General features: G+C 41.5%; 1 protein-coding gene across 1 annotated transcript in view; it reads right to left on the minus strand.

Moving 5' to 3' along the window:
* Positions 1-430: 430 nt before the first annotated feature.
* tsnare1 (T-SNARE Domain Containing 1) overlaps positions 431-15,202 on the minus strand; it is a 129,652-nt gene continuing 114,880 nt past the window's right edge. Inside the window, exon 12 of the mRNA XM_083761968.1 lies at positions 431-1,514. The gene's annotated coding sequence lies outside the window, so the exon portion shown is untranslated. The remainder of the gene's footprint in view (positions 1,515-15,202) is intronic.

The raw sequence follows: 15,202 nt of genomic DNA on the forward strand, positions 1-15,202 counted from the left end.
ATCGTTTTATGTTGTTGTTCAGTGATGACTTTTATATTGTCCAACATTGCTTTTCCATTGCTAATTTCAACCAAAACTAAAATACAGAGATAAATACAGATAATAGATGCACAACTAACAGATAAATTATGTTATCAGTCGATAAAAATACACAGAGGAAAGCCCCAGAAGAGAATATAAGTACATGAATACACTAAAGCTCTGGCTGCCCGGCCTCACCCCGACGCTAATCTGCCGTCGTCTGTTTGTTCCGTCAACGTCGCCAACAGGTTACGAGAGTCAAGGGTGTCTTACACTTACACGTGTGACACTCAGTGTCCCTGAGCAAGACACTTAAAGGGGAATTGGGAATACCACTGCAACTCCGTACCACGGCAAATTGGGCTGCAACCCAATTTGCCCTTCGGGGACACTAAATAAACTTGAACCTTGAACCTTGAACCACTCATTTTCAACATTGACTACTACTCAAGTACTTCAGTTTTCCCCACTCGGAGGAGGCTCACACTAGCTATCTTTCTCAAGAAACGTTTATGTTTCGATCGCGATGCGATGAAAAATCAGATCCGAACCTAGGATGTCTGATCAGCAGCAACTGCAGTGACGTAGTTTTCGAGTAAAGAGCCATATAGAATATCCAAATGATAACAGTAGTCTACGCATGCGTGAGCACGTGCGTGGGTGAGCAACGTGCTGCCTATCAACCAGCTCAGGGTTACAAAAAGTAACCTACTACAAAAAGTATTTTTGCGGTGACGTTTCAAATCCATATAAAGCGATATAAAACGTATATATACGCCAATCGCAGACAACAGATGACTATTAAAACAAGGATACGTCAATAGCAGACAACGTGGCATAGTTCAATGTTGAAAATGAGTGGTATTCCCCTTAAACCCCTAACAACTCCTCAAGCGCTGTGTTAATAACACTGTGCTAATAGCACTCACTCACTGCTCCTCCTAATAGCGTTAAAGGATGGGTAAATGCAGAGGACACATTTCACGTACATGTGCAAATACAGTATATGTACAGCGATACAAATACTCCAAAGAAGTATATCAAATGTATTAGGGCTATTTCCGGTGCGTGAGACGGTGTGTTAAACCAAGTAAAAATCAGGCATCACAGTGTCCACGAGGTAGCAGCGCGTCAATCAATCATTCATTGGGGAAAGAAATAACAACCAAAAACCAACAGAACCTACCCCACTGAGACTTCCGAATGCAGCCAGAAATGCATGCACACACACACACACACACACACACACTGGTGAGCACGCCGAGATGCACGCACAACCCCATCGGATGCCAGAGAAAAGACAGAAAGAAAGAAAGAAAGGCCTCTCTTTTCCCGGGACGGATAAACATGTAAACACGAGGGTGGGACGTGATGGAGTAGGGGTGTCGTCGCAGGGCAGCTCTCTCCTGTTGGAAGCCAGCTGCTGGGGGTCAAGGGTCAGATGGAGTAGAAGCAGTGTGGCCACACAGGTGCCGGCACCACGACAGCTATACCTGTACAACACAAGAACCCCAGACAACACGCATCAATCATCAGTCCAGCCGGCACTGCTGTCACAAATTGTGACCCCATTTTTGAGTGGTGCAACCACTCCAAGGAACAGCAATGTCCGTGTTAACCTATGTGGCTATGTGACTATGTATGTGACTACCGGTATGTGACTTTAATGAGTACCAGTAGGGGCGCTGTTGTGCCAGAAACAGAGAGAGAGAGATAGCGCTGCACTGTTGCCTGCTATTTTTTTACATTTCCTACAACTGCACATTTTGAAATCATTGTTTTAAAACATTTTCACAAATACAGAAAAATCTAATCATTTTCAAAAATGAATGTCAAACATTTTTCAAAAATATACTTTAAATGCATAAAAAAATAATAGTGAAGATTGCCGATCTAAAAGTCTCCACGGCATGTTGTGAGATTGTAGAGCAGCTATTTTCATTTTTTTAAATGGGACATAAGTGGATATATCCCCACCAAGCACTATAACGATAACTATATTGTTCACCATTGTCTTTGTTATCAAATAAAAATTATATTTTGTGTCACGAGTTGAAAAACTTTGGGAACCCCTTGTGTAAACCATCACCACGCACAGGGTGGTGATGCTCCAGTTTGAGTCATCGTTCTGGTCTTGATGAATGAATCATGCCGGGGGGGGGGAGGGGGGGGGGGGCGGCGGTGGCTCAGGGGTAGAGTGCCTGGATGGTAACCGTAAGGTTGCCAGTTCGAACCCGGGCTCCCCCAGAGTTACTGTCGAAGTGTCCTTGAGCAAGACACTGAACCCCTAATTGCTCCCGATGTGCTAGTTGGTGCCTTGCATGGTTTCCGCTGCCATCGGTGTATGAATGTGTGTGTGAATGGGTGAATGTAATGCACAATCTCTGTAAAGCGCCTTGGATAAAGGCGCTATATAAATGCACCATTTACCATTTACCATCTCCAAAAACCACCTTGCACTACTGTCAGGCTGCTTTCCTCCTTGGACCTGCATTTGCTTTCCTTTTATGAATCTTTAATTGGTAAGGAACCAATTTGTACTTTTTATTCTCAAAGTGCCACAGGGTTTGTGGGAGGTATAATTTATGATTGGTGGTCAATGTCGGGGCTTTAATTAAGTCCGGGCCAGAGGTCAGCGAGCTGGAGAGATTGGAAGTGGTTCATTAATCACCAACAAGCCAACTAGGCCAGTCCCTGAAAGGCCAAAGAGCATCACTTTTATCTGGAATTAGACTTGCTTGTTGGCCACCAGTAAAGGTATAAGTAAATTAAACCAAGGCATTAGGAATTTGAGTACACTAGGTGTGTTTGAAGGAGCATGGTTATTTTGTAACATGGACTGGTGTCCATTGTCAACTTTTGTTCAGGTATTTTGCTGCTAGCTGCTGGGTTTCAGTACTGGCTACTTGGGTTTAATATGTATACACTTTTTAATCACTTAAACCCCAGCATCTGTATTATGGGGAAAGCTTTTGCAGAAAATAGCATAGATCGGTTATTTCCAGCAGAACCTTTTCCCACAATAATATAAAACAGAAAGGACACCTATAGAGCCCTGAGGTCAACCATGTCGGTGTCGGGCATATGACACTTTCACAAAATGTGAACTAACTTGGCAGTTGTCAGAGGAAGCTATTCGCTGTGTGAAACTTCAATCACCTTTCAGTCCAACCTTGCATCAACAAAGTGTAATAATAGAGTTTAAGTGGCAGACTAATCGATGCAAAAAAAAAAAAAATCTGCGTCGATTCATTGATGTATAACTAATTACAAAAACATTACATATAAAAACACGCTTCAAGATGATTTGAGCACAACAAATCAATAGTTGCTCCATATCAGCCCTAATCTGTCTTCTGGCCACGTGTAGGAGAGCTCTGCCAGTCATACCCACATCAAGCTCTGCCTCAATGCCACATACGGGATCCGCTTGTAATTATATGGCGCATTAGTGCAACAACATGGCTTCGTGTGTGGTTAGGGTTAGGGACAGGGTTAGTAGTGGTACGAGTCGGACCAACGTACCGTCGGAATAATGACACATGAAGTGAGCACAGGCACCACCCAAAGCTGGTCACTCCCCGTTTTATTTATCACTAATTCTTATGAAGGAAAAAACATTTGATGGAAACTTCCATGATCAAAATAACTCAAAATTAAATAGTGACGCACCACAGATATCTCTTTGTTGCAATGATACTACTACTGTACAGCAGTACTTTGTCTGACCAAATGTGTCTGGGAGATGTAGAGGTCTCAATCCGCGAGCGCGGTCGATTTGTATAGTTGGTGGGCTGGGGTACTTTCCTGGCATCCGTCTCGCTCCACTTCCAGAGCACAGCATCCAGATGCAGGGGGGTGATAGCTCATATCAATCATGGGCAAAACTGTCTCGGAAGCAGGGCCATCGATTGTCAGTCAGTGGTTGGATGAATGGCACCTCTGTGCCGTCACGGGGACTTGAGCCAAGAAGCCAGGTGGGAGAGAGAAGGCGCTGGAGAAGACTTTAATAGGGGCCTATCTGTAACACCCGGCACAAAACGGTGCAGAGCAATGACAGCTAGTTTACAAGTGACGCAGTTATCATTTTCACGCCCGGCGCCCACATTGTGTACAGTAAGTGCCAGATGTATATACTTGTGCCCATGGGTGTGCTCATCTTAATAACGGATATACTTGGTATACTTGGCCTCCTCTTTTTTCCCCTCAACGCAAGGTGTGGGCAGGGAAATCTGTTGGCGCAGATTTGACCTGTTCAGTGCAGTCCCTCGGCACAATATTTCCCTGCTTAGTAGATTGATACAATACTGTTTAGGCAGGTTCCATCAGAATTCAACATGGTAGATGTCTAGATGACATTGCTGAAAGACTGACACTGAGGTAAAAAAATAATAATAATGTTGGCCAGATTATCTATATTGAATCGTGCGAGTGCCCAGTGGCTTCAATTTGCTGTGCTGGGGGGCACCAAAAACATACATCAATAAACCATTTTCAAAGCACTTGATTTAGCTTTTATTTATCATCATTCTAATTAATAAGAATATAGCTAATAAGAAATAAGAAAAGTGAAGAGAGCGATTATCTCCTCACAATAAGTCCAGTGAGGAGAGATAATGACAGAGATAGTGAGAGAAAAGGATATGCAATTTATTTCAATTACGTTTAGAATATGTTCAAAGACCATCTGTGTTTTTCTTCCTCTTTGTGCAGTAACAGGTCATCAATATCAATTTCTTGGCTCCGGCACATTTAACAGGTGTATTATGAACCTGACTAAGAGGATGGGCATGTGATTATTAAGTTGATATGTCAAGATGTCATCTTGGACAACAAGGAGGAGACAGTACAGGAGCAAAATATGCCATCAGGAGGGCCACAGAGTATATGTACAGGTATATACATACTGTATACACATACCGGTATACAATACATATATCACATTTCTACTTTGATATTTCGGTTTGATTGGCAGGCTTTTGTTTCGTCCCCTGATATCATTATATTGCACCCCTTTCTTCAACATAAATCGTTTTTTATTCCTCCAACTCCAACCCTCTATAATAAATCACACCCGTGTGAAGTGAGGGGTGTATAGGACAAAAATAGCCGTTTTGCTCGTCCACATATGGCATAATTTCTCCATTCATTGTCAAGGGGAATGTAATGTTTGTGTAAGACGAAGATCTACACTATAGCTGAATAAGAATAATTATAGGAATGCGCAAGGTGCAGGCACACCTGACTATAAAAGGGAATGGAAGAAATCAAACTGGCTTAATTCAGGTTAAGCCTAAAACACACCCATGGGTAATCCATGCAGAGACTAAATACAATATGTGCCTTACATTGTGGCCAGAGTATCCACCAGCAATATTGGAGTTATAGCCACGCCACCAGGAGGCACTTGTGCCATGCACTTTAGACCTTGGTCTTTGTTGCACCATAGATCATCTAAATGGGGCCCTAAAATCCGGGAATACCTGTCCTTGACTGTGCTCGGTTTAGAGTGCCAAAATACTATTATGACAGAGTGAACACAGTTGGTACGTACAGTACGCTGATGGCAGTCTGTCAGGAGTGATCCACCGTACCGTGTCTAATGTAAAACACTATTGCATTTATGAATTCCCAGCACTGGCTGATACGCAGGTCTGATTGAAGTGAGACTGGCTTGATCAGACTGGATGAGATGACAGCTGTAAGCCAATCCAAAGGAAGACGCCATGAATCTCACCAAATAAAAGGGCCACCAATCAGCTTTAAGTAATCCCAGATCTCCCTGAAAACCACTGGCAGCTAGTGCCTGCTGGGAGGTGAGGAGACAGCCAGTCAAGCGTGTATCTGTGTGTTCAATGTGTGTGTGTGTGTGTGTGTGTGTGTGTGTGTGTGTGTGTGTGTGTGTGTGTGTGTGTGTGTGTGTGTGTGTGTGCGTGCGTGCGTGCGTGCGTGCGTGCGTGCGTGCGTGCGTGCGTACGTGCGTACGTGCATGTATGTGGCCGCACATGTGTGTTTCATTTAGATTTGACAGGAGTATAATGACCACAGAGAAGCATTTTTAATATTTCCCCTCAACTTGTGCTAATCATTTCCCCACAGCTGCGGGAGCTAAAGAGGCAGGCAGGCATAGGTTCCAGATCACCCCTGTCACACTGTGTTGTCTCCCAGGATGATAGTCACAATTTAGCCCACTCCAGTAATCCCCCAGCAACAAAGTTTGGAAGTTAGGTGAAGACATGGAAAGAGATAAATAAGGATTTTCATTCTAACTCTCTGCAACGGAACATTTATCAAGCTCACTTTACTGTATGTCCCTCTACTAGTTGTACAGTACCTCCCACTAAAAACTAAAAACCTTATGGACACAATCATTGTACACAATCATTGGTCAATCAATCACTATTTAGTTTCAAGGAGAAACAATCTGAACCATAAATCAGTATATAATTCACCAAAACACCAAAACAATCGGGAAACTCTCAATAATTATGCTCTCACGGACTAAATTCAACTTAGCCAGCGGTGAGAAATGTGTAAACCCCGGCAAAGTTTGGAAACTGTTCCAGCCGTGACAGGTTGACTGAGTAACACATCTGCGAGCGCAAGAAACTTCTCCTACTTAGAGGAGAGAGATTGAGAACGTCAGTGACAAATGTCTTGCATTAACTTTGTTGTTTATTTTCCCCCGGAAGAAGTGAAATAACCCTATTAAATCAAGTAGTCACTCGGCCATTAATCTCAATGCAGCCGACTAGTCCCTCAAAGCTAATGGGGTTTAGAATTTGCATGAGGCGAGTTTACCCACAAAGCTTGTGCCTATAAGAGGATTGCTGTTTCAGACAGAGAGCTTATTGTCACACTTGTTCACGGACATGGATTAACGGTACTAGGCCCAAAGAACTCCACTAACTCTGCCTGCACATTCCCCTTCACTGGAACAGATCTCTGTTTCAAGGGAGTGATTTTCAAATTAAACCGGTAACAGTCATATATGCACCCCTTCCATTTTCTCCTCTCGCACTCGCTCAGTGATGTTGGGGCTTTGTTCACTAGCTTGATGAGCATTCATCCTTGTGTGTGTGATAAATAACTCTAGTCACTTAAAAAAAGTTAGAACAACAACAGCTTCTGGCTACTGCTAGAGCCTAGTGGCTCAGTGAAAGCTAAAAAGCAACTCTAGGGTTTGGGAGATTGACCACTTAAACTCTATATACTTCATTGACCATGGTCCCCCAAGGGCTCTGTACTTGTGTCCCTCCTTTGTTCCCTATACACCATATCTCCTATAAAAGAAATAGCTGCTCATAACATGTCACAATGCGCTGAGTTTGTAGATCGTCTTTAAAACATTTTTTTTCCCAGAATAGGGATGTTAGGGTTCATATGGTTAATGCAGCATGGGTGGAAAAAACACCCGCTAATAATTCAGCATCTCATAAATATGAAATAATGTCTAATTTCTTTGCGGTGTCGCATCATTCCTGCATTCCTGTTCTGTGGTGTCAACTTAGCTTATTTTTTTACATGATTTGAATAAGCCTCTTTCAGTATGAGCCTGTCTGCTGTGTTTCATAGTGACTAAAGCAGCTTTGGATGCTAAATTTAACATCCATCCACTGCATTAATTCTTCAATATTTACCAGCTGTAAAAGGTGCTTGAAATGTGGATTGATCCATGTTTAAAATTCAGCATGGAAAATTACATAAAAGAGTTTTAAGTTTTTTGACAAAGTTTCATTTCATTTTTTTCTCTCTCGATGCAAAGGAAATACTAAAAGACTATGTTGTGAAATCCACTTTCCATAGCCAGTGTCTTGATCTGCAATATACTGTAAGCTCCGAGGCTCAATTTAATTCAAGTTAACAGCGCATTTTGAGAGTTGGTCCTGGATTGCATAATAGCAGCTCAAACAGTACAAACTGCTGTGACACAACATCAAAGCAAAATTATTATTCTCCAGAGAAATGTGGTGTCTGTGATATGGATGAGGTACAGTATAATATAGATAGACTGCCAACAAAACCTGTTTTAATCCCCCTTAACTTACCTTGTGTAAATAAGAGAGGCAAAGCACAATAGCTATCCAAGGCTTCTACAGTGTCAAAGCTGCTTTTTCAACGTAGTATTAGTGTGACCAAGTACACATCTGCATGTTGTTTACTCTCACAGTAATTAATTTGTACAGTTTTCAATCTTCAACACAGTGTGGATATTAAAGCTGCAATCTCTATCCGGAGTTTGGGTCCCTGCGTGAGCATACAGCTGTTTATTCTATTATATTTACCTGCTTTCCTTTGCCTTGCATTTCATTAATTTGCACACAACTAATGACTACAGTGACAAGGACTGATTTAGTGACCAATTGCACCCTGATCCGGGTACGAGAAGACACAGAAACAGACTAAAGCCACTGGGAATGCATCATTTCAACTGGGGAAGGTTGTGTCAGGAAAGGCATCTGGTGTAAAACTGTAGAGAACAAATACAGTATACGGTGTATAGCTGGCATGGTATAGACAGAAAGGTAACAAGACTACTCGCCCCGTTTCTGTTTTCCTCCCAGAATTTTCCCCAGTGAGGGGTGGGAGAGGCTGGACAGCAGACGGCTGGACTTTGAATTTCTCTAACTATAAACTTTCATGACAGCAGAACAGCCTAAGTACAAATATAATTTATGAAAAGCTACTACAGTGAAGTCTGTTCACAGAAGTTGTTATAGGATATGTGGGGATTATCTGACGAGGTACCATTTGAGGGGGCAAAACCTTACATATACTAAATACTACTAAATTGTTTATAGGTTCAATATAAGTCAAATAATATAGCCTTTCCACAGGAGTATCTTTTTATATTTTTCCAAAAAGAATACAAACAGCCAATAGCATATTACAAAGTTATCCCCCTCACTGGGGAAAATTCCGGGAGGAAAAACGGGCAAGCACCGGGGCGAGTAGTCCAGTATTCGACAGAAATACAGTATAGTGTATACGGTGTATACTGTATAGCTGATGAAATTAGTTAAAATAATATCAATCTACCTGTCAATATGTGTTCCTGCTCTCATGCTCTATGTTCATGACATGTGGATCATGAATGAGATTGTGCATACAAGCGGCTGAAATGGGATTTTTGAGTGGTGCAACCACTCCAAAGAACAGCTTTGTCCCTATGTCCCAACCTGTCCCATGTCCCTGTGTCCCGATGTTTAGAGTACCAATAGGGGGTGCTGTTGCACCACTCGCTTCAGACTGGTCTGATATTTCAGGAGGGCACACGTCTGGCATATCCAGAAGCCGGGAAGCTCAGTCATCTGTGAGGGATTCAGATTAGAAGCTGCTGCCCCTTTGTGTAGAAAAGGAGCCAGATGAAGTGGCCCGGGCATATATATACCGTAATTTCCGGACTATAAGGCGCACCTGAATATAAGCCGCACCAGCCAAATTTTGGGAAAATCCCAAATATGTATGTATACAAGCCGCACCGGACTATAAGCCGCAGGTGGCCCCTTAGTGGCCGTTTCGTTAGCTCAGAGCCTTAGATGGCTCTGCGTTAGCTGTAAAAATCCATAGATTAGCCGCAGGGTTCAAATCATGGGTAAAAAGTCGCGGCTTATAGTCCGGAAATTACGGTATATATATTCTACTGTTTAGACGATAGATGATAGGATAGGATCTTGGTTTATATTAACTATGATCCTAGATTGTGTCCGGGTAGCTCTGCCAGGGGTCTAGCGCATTGTAACGGGGACAGACTCCGGCGTGTTACCGGCTGATACCGACAATAAGCCAATCCCAATTTCTAGATTACTATTTCTATGCATTTACCTCGGGATTTCCTTGTTTACTGTAAATCGCTCTGCTAAATGCCTAAATTATTAGCAAATTGTAGAAAAGCTGTACTTACAGTACAAACAGAGCAATTAGAACACTAAGCAAAGAAAACACTAGATTATTTTTCTAGAAACACTGTACATACAAACAATTACCTTTAACCCATATAGACATGATAACTAATTTTACAAATGTCTTCTAAATCATGACAGTTTTCAGAAAAAAACTATGTTTCTATATCAGTGGTTCTCAAACTATTTCATGCCAATGACCCCCAGAATTATATGTAATTGGCTACGGACACCAATCTCAAAATATGTTGTTCCAGGGATGCCCCAGAAGCAAAGATTTGAGTGAAAAACGTGAAATAATAGATATATTCAGAGATTTGGGCCATATTTTCAAGAAAAGAAAATAGCAGATCTATAAGCTATATATATACTGTAGACTAGGAGAGAGAGAGAGAGAGAGAGAGAGAGAGAGAGAGAGAGAGAGAGAGAGAGAGAGCATGTCCCCAAGGAGCATGTCCCCAAGGAGTTAGTAACTATAGTGTTTAGCTGGGAGTAGAGAAAAGCACCACTTGGACCATAAGATTGAGAAGGCCTAGATTTAGCAATGGGGCCATATTTTAAGCTGAAAAGAGTTCCACTATTTGATAGAGGGTAGCCACATACTAACGCTCTTTGGCGGTGATCCCAGAGTCTGGCAAACAGATGGAAAGGGCCAGTGTGAGATCATTATTGATCACATAGGTTTGTTCCTTGGAAGACGGAAGACTACAAAAGCTCATTGACAAATTATAAATAGGATAACTTCGGGGGTTCCTTCATTCATGTTCATGCCTTTCGCTGTGACCTCAGGCCTCATACACAGGAATAAAAACGTATGTATCACTTTAAGTCCATCACATGCACAGGAATAAGTCATTCTTAAAGGTTTCATCGACAAATCGACTCTGTATATTCTGATAGCAATCATTGCTATAAACACAGTTTCAGTAAAAGTGGTCTGGTCTCACTGTCTCCCCAGCTCTTTAGTAAACAGAAAATACACTAAATTTAACCCTAGAACACTAAACTTAATCTGTCTTGAGAAATTAGTCTACACAGACATTCAGTCACAAACAATACAGCGATGCTGTAATGATGGGATGGTTCTGTATACAGTTGGGACCTCATCTTTTTGTATTGTCTTGGTGTTATGTGCTGCTCATGAGTTGTTTTTGATGTGGGTGTTTGAACAGACTGTGAAGACAAATATCCTTCGGGACAATATAGATTATTATTATTATGGCTGTATAAACCTGATGTAACCTACTGTACATGTTCCATGGCGGTCTCCTACATCTCTGTGTCTCATTATAGCAACATCATTATTTATTTAATAATTTTAATAAGAATTTGAAGGTTTTCAGAAAACCTTAGGTTAGGTTTTAGAAGGCGTTTTTAGAATCCGTCTCAGGTCTAAATGGGTTAACCCATTTAGACCTGAGGACGATTCTACAAATGCCTTCTAAATCATGACAAACCCCATGTTTCTATGGCAGTGGTTCTCAAACATTTTCATGTCAAGGACCCCCAAAAAGATGTCATTGGCCACGTCCCCCATCTGAAAAGATGTAGTTCCAGGGACCCCCCAGAAGCAATACTTTGAGTTAAAAACGTTCGCTCTGAAAGAATATATATTCAAAGATCTGCACCAAATGTCACGATTAAGAAAATAGCAGATCTACAAGCTCGTAGCTTGTAGATCTGCTATTCTTCAATAGCTAAAGTGTAACATAATGCTTAAAACACCAAAAGGGGTTCCCGCCCAAAATGGGTATGTGTTTTAGAAGACATTCAAACATGACGTCAGAGACAGATTGATGTTAGGAAGACAAATATTTCAACTCAAAAACGCAGAAGAACTGGGATTCTTTTGGTGTCTTAAAAAAAAACGCTTGTGAGTAGTTGTTATAAAAAAAGGCATCAAACAGCAGCTGATAAGGAGCATACTGTCATTCTCAGGAAGGGCTAAAGGGCACAATAATAAAAGCTCTCACAGCAATTACTGACAACGTGATAACAAATAATGTGTCATCTCACTGCCTAATTACAGTCAACACCAGGCAGAGACATAAGGCCTACAGGCTTCACAATAGCCACACAGTCATACATTACTGTATTACATACTGTATAATCATCAGTGGTGGGAAAAAGTATACTCACTTTTTTTCTTTGCTTAAATAAAAGTAGGCTATCAATATTGCAATGTAGAAATACCTGTACTGTCTGTTACAAGTATAAAGGTCTGGAATTCAAAATGTGGATGAGTAATAGTAGCCTACAACAGTACTTGTTTGTGCAGAATGTCCCGTTACAGGTTTTCAAATGTATAATAATATTTAGAAAATAGCAGATCTACAAGCTCACAATGCGTCGCGATCGGCTATTTTCAAATGGCCAAAATGTAAATAGGGCTGAAGTGGTTAATGTATGTTATGTAATAATCAAAATCTACAACGTCGTAACTAGTAACTCAAGTTTTCAAATAAATCAATCTAAAACCTCAAAAATGGAGTTAGGTGGTTTCTTTCGGACAGCACCGATCCAAAAGCGTGGGGGGGGGGGGGGGGGGGACACGAAGACAAACTTTTGACATTTCAATAGCAAAAACCATTGAAAATGTTAAGGACAACAAGTCATAGATTTATATAGCAAAAGTGTGACTGCTGGTGAAACGTATTTGCTGCTTCCACGGAAAATCGGACGAGGCTACACACCACATAGTGGAGCTACTATGTTGCACTCCCCTGTTGATAATTGCTATTTTGTACAGTAGGACAGTGATTCTAAACCCCCAAATAAAATGTTGTCAGCCAACAGTTGCTTCTCTGATACATTTCCAGGGCAAGGATTGCAAAACATACAGTATGTTCACCAATGCTGGAATGCTCAGGGCAGCTGTTATCATTTCAGCCTGAAATCTGACATACACAGGGTAGTACCTAAAATGAAAGGCACAAGTTAATCTAAATGCTGTAATGAATAGGACTGTAGTCACCCGGTAAATCCACCAGCTGAATCGTGGCATCAACAGAAAAGGAGCAGGAGCAGAATGAAAGACTCAAAAAGGAGGGAGGGGGGATGGGGGGGTTGTCAAATGCCCACTGTACTGTACTGTACTTTTTATATCTCGATTTCAAGAGGAGCTGCTTTCGAGCAAAGTAAAGTCATGAAAACGAATTGGCAAGAATGAAAAGATCCCAGAGTGGTTGGAAGAAAGACCCGGTAGAAAGACTTAGAAACACCTAAATCTTCAATGGCGATTGAGTCCACATAAACAAGTGAGTTAAAATGCAGTATGTTCCACCAATTTTCCTTTGTATTAAATCTGATACATTAAAAGCCTTAAAAAAATAAAAAATACAAAACTTTTATCCATAAAAAACTTTTATCCACTTTCCTCGCTATCCATTATCCCAAAGTCATTATGATAGAATAGATTGAATCTGAAAGAAGTCTCCTGCCTTGCCATTCCTTCTGTCACTAGCCTTGAGAGAGGAACACCCTCTTTCTCATCTTCACAATTTGCCTCGTACCTAATGTCCCTGTTCCTTCTTCTTCATCACCATAGACAGACCGCCACACAGAGCATGGTGTGCTAATTTGGCACATGAACTTAGAACTGTGCCATATGACACATCACATTTTGAGGGAATCTTTAGGAAATTCTTAGGAAATCACTGTTCTTTTTTTGTCCCCTAAATTTGATCCCACAAGCCATTTTTATCACCTGTAATCCTGGGCACTACTCTCCCTCTGCCAACCTGGGGAGAGCCCTGAACTGAGCTCATGCTTCCTTCAATGCATGAGGAGTGAGCATGCAGGGCACTTCATATCATCTGACAGAGAGAGTTTCCCCTAGGTTGGACGTAGCCCGTGGAAGGAACACGTTATTCCAAAGAGATACTTTCCCCATCCATAGGCACCCCGACTGACTAGGGGGAGGCTAGTGGTTTAGAAAAGTGGTTCTCAAAAATAGCAGATATACAGTATACTGTACAAGCTCACAGCACGTCACTGTGTGCTGCACTTTGAGCTTGTACAACTGCTATATTAAAAATCTTCTCTTCTGGGGCTGGCACAAAACATTTCCAGATGGGCTCGAGTGGCCACATACTATTTGGGGGTCCTTTTGGCACGAACAAGTTTGAGAACTAGTGATTTAGAAGGCCTCAGGCCTATAAGTGTAATAATAAGTTTGAGAACTAGTGATTTAGAAGGCCCGCTCAGGCCTATAAGTGTAATAATAAGTTTGAGAACTAGTGATTTAGAAGGCTCCAGGCCTATAAGTGCGGAGCCATCAGCACCAAGCATATCTGTATTGCTGTATTGTATTTGTTGCAATAAATGGTTACATTTATGGTGACTGTTAAATACAGAACTATAAAAACTTTCACTTTACTTTTTTGGTCCTTTACCTGGCATGTCCTGGTTTATTTGATCACACTTTAAGGACAGCTTGCAGTGCAAGCATTTAACTGCCTGCAATGCCGCTGCTAGCTGTATTGCCTGCATGTGGCGAGTAAAAAAGTTCCAATAATGTATTGCCAACATTCTTCTACAACATCTTTGATTTTGAATAATGTTTCGGTGCATGTGAATACCACAATACAATGCACACATTACTACTGTATATTTGCTATAATGTAAAAAAATAAATTCTATAATGAAAAAACAGACAGATAGATACTGTAGAATAGCACAACACAACGCCATCTTGTATCTCTCTCTCTCTCTCTCTCGTTGAGGGCATACAGTATAATACTGTACTGTAGCTCTTCAGTACTGAGCTGTTGTGGAGGTGTCTGTAATCCTCTGTGGGCAGCCATGCATAAAAAAGCCCATCTGATCCCAATCTCCGGCGTCTTTATGTTAGTGACACTGCAGTAAAGCAGCGACCTCTGATCTCTATCATTAATGGTATATCATTATCACTCTATTTCAAGAGAAAACTCTGCAACACCGCTACACTCATTACTGGGCGAGAACAACCTGATTATCCAGTGGCCTTAGAGATTGGCCAATCAGAGACAGCGCAATAGCCTGTTCTGAGAACAATACGACCTCTGAACACAAGTGGCTTGCAGCGGTCAGTTAGCCATTATGACAGTGACACTCCGTGTTCTGTTTCACTTTTTATTTTATTTTTACTTTGCAATCAGCTGTCGCAGTGATGTAAAGTAACTATAAGTACATTTATTCAAGTACTGTACTTAACACTTTCTTGCCGGAGAATTCTTCAAAATAATGGCCCAGAGTGTCAGCAGATGAGGCAGATTTTACTGTGAAAAGCGCCACCATCC

The sequence above is a fragment of the Protomyctophum parallelum genome (genome assembly GCF_964188405.1).
Source record: "Protomyctophum parallelum genome assembly, chromosome: 3".
NCBI lineage: Eukaryota > Metazoa > Chordata > Actinopteri > Myctophiformes > Myctophidae > Protomyctophum > Protomyctophum parallelum.